This window comes from Cibotium barometz, chromosome 3, assembly GCF_041138505.1.
Source record: "Cibotium barometz isolate CiBa-2024 chromosome 3, ASM4113850v1, whole genome shotgun sequence".
Classification (NCBI taxonomy): Eukaryota; Viridiplantae; Streptophyta; class Polypodiopsida; order Cyatheales; family Cibotiaceae; genus Cibotium; species Cibotium barometz.
The window spans coordinates 25,897,624-25,899,999 of record NC_141048.1 but is presented as its reverse complement, the minus strand read 5'-3'; the positions used below and the strand labels follow the sequence as shown (position 1 = coordinate 25,899,999).

The 2,376-nt window shown below is 36.4% G+C and overlaps 1 long non-coding RNA gene across 1 annotated transcript; it reads left to right on the top strand.

Moving 5' to 3' along the window:
• The first annotated feature begins 905 nt into the window (after positions 1 to 905).
• On the top strand, positions 906 to 1,506 carry LOC147639882 (uncharacterized). The gene is made up of 3 exons (XR_015269571.1): positions 906 to 1,064; positions 1,148 to 1,231; positions 1,324 to 1,506. It is a non-coding gene; the product is annotated as an uncharacterized LOC147639882 (long non-coding RNA).
• The last annotated feature ends 870 nt before the right edge of the window (positions 1,507 to 2,376 follow it).

The following is a 2,376-nucleotide window of genomic DNA, read 5'->3' as shown; positions in this document are numbered from 1 at the left end:
TGCTCATGCAACCTAGAAAAATAAAGAGACCCCAGACAAAAACCATTTTCTTGGCATCATGGAAGGGAAGAGTACGAGATTTTAAAATCACCAGAGGGAAGATATCGGTGAAAGAAGTTCTGATTCAGCATGTGTACATGCATAAAGAACTTGTCTTGCGAGACTATCCAAATGATTTTCCGCAACACAGGCCTAATTGTATATTTTTCTATTGTGGTTTTGTTCTTTATGAGGTGTATGGATTTTTAAGATAAAGCTTTCTTTCTTTGCTTATTGACATTCTTGTGTTATTTTATTTCAGATTTATACCCTTCATTATATGAGACATGGCAAAACATCGATTGTATTCTGGGATTTATAGATGTTTTGCATGGATCGATAGGAGAACAACAATACCAAGGTCGATGTGCAACAGAGCTAGCTCAATCCGGTATATTTTTTACTGATCATTTTTATCAGTTGTTGCTGGACAGTGCAAACACACATGGTCTGTTAAGAAAACAAGACCTTCCGGCATGGAATTCAGTGGATTGGCCTCTCCCACATTTTAGTGTTACAGAGGCATATAGGGCCAAGCTTTTCAAAGAAGTACAGAAAGCTCTGAGGCCCAATATTGCCACAAGGATAATAAAAATTTCTTTATGCATGCCTCTCACAATTTTTGTTCCAAAACAATGTTCACAGTTAAAGCAACAAGTCTGGCATGCATGCCACAATTTTTGGATAAAGGTTGGGATAAGAAGACATGTAGTTCAGTGTTTTGTGAGGTTGTCCAACCTTCTATGCAACTGAAGTACATGGTTGCATCACAAAATTTCATTTTTTCTTTTTATTATAAGCGCAGTCGAATGCTAGGTACAAAACTAGTCCCAATGGATCAAGATGAAGATTCTTTTGGTGCAGAAAATAAACTTCTTGATATTGATGTTGTTGAGAATGGTGAAGTGCTAGTCAATATCTCATTAAGACAATGTTGCTCCCTAGCTCAATTGCGCAATGACATTCTATTTGAGACAGAACGTTCTATTTCAAAGGACTTTTTATTTATCTACAACAATAAGAAGGTATACCATGTGACTTATCCTAGTCTCATTAAGCACTGCTATTAGTTTACTTTACCCTATTGTTTCATATTGCTTTTTTGTAGGTGCTCAAAAGAAGAGAGAGTTCAATAAAATGCAAAGACATTGAAAATTTGAAAATTGAGATAACACAGACTCCATAAATAAAGGTATTATATTCAATAAAGTAAAATTCTGTACAGAAGTGTTTAATTATATATGTAGAACATATTCTTGACAACAATTTTCTATTTATCTACAGGCTGATCTAGAGGCTGCTCTACATGGTCCAAGCTCACCGTATCATCTTTATTTGGAGAATCTATTTTCTGCTGCTCCATCCTGTCGTGTACAGTCTCTTGGTGCTGCTCCATTGTCTCCTCTACTGCCCCTGGAGCATCTATTTGCTGCTGCTCCATCATCTCCTCAATAACATCAGCAGCACAGCAGGTCCTTGTTCTTGTGGCTTCTCCTCATCAGCACTAGGTCCTTGTTCCTGTGGCACCACATCTGCATCATTTGTGTCATCAAGGTGTATGACACCTTCTCGGAATTTAGAGCTCTCACCCAACTCGACAGTAGCTGGTACAATAGGTTTGGGGGAGACATACTTCAAAAACTTCCAAATTATATCAGCTCTGAAACTATACACATAGTTCGAGCTGAAGCTATCTTCTCTCATCTGCAATGAGATATGATGATTGAGAACACTTTGTACCAATATCAAATTTCTTGAAGCTAAATGAAAATTATTTTTTCTTATAAGCTCTGGCTGTCCTATCTCAAAATAGCTTGAAAGTATATATTTGGCACTAATCAGCACTCTCCAGCCACAGCTACTTGAATCATCTTGTTGTGGTGTCTGGATAGTTGAAAAGATATGTTAGAAACTGTTAATATCTAAACAAAATAAAATTATTCAATAAGTTCAAAGGCATAGCATGAAATAGACATCAGTAGAGGGAACAACTTTCTACCTCTAAATCTATTGGCGCTATTGAATCCAAAAGATTGACATTAGGAGGACAGTGATCCAATGCATCTAGAAGTCTTCTAATACAACTACAATACATATAATTCAGTTAGTGTGCATTAAATCCAAATAATGAAGTTTAAAGTTAAAAATAGCACACAAACCACTTACAATTTCACCTCTCTGTGTGTGTTTCTAAGAGAGTTGAATAAAAAGCATTACTTCTGCTGGATGTCAATAGAAGCAAAGCTCCAGTGGTCACTGCATAAGGAAAAAAGCATTAAGAAATCAAAGGCTACAAGAGTACTCAATCTTGAAGAAAAATCCCAAAAGAAGCAGCCA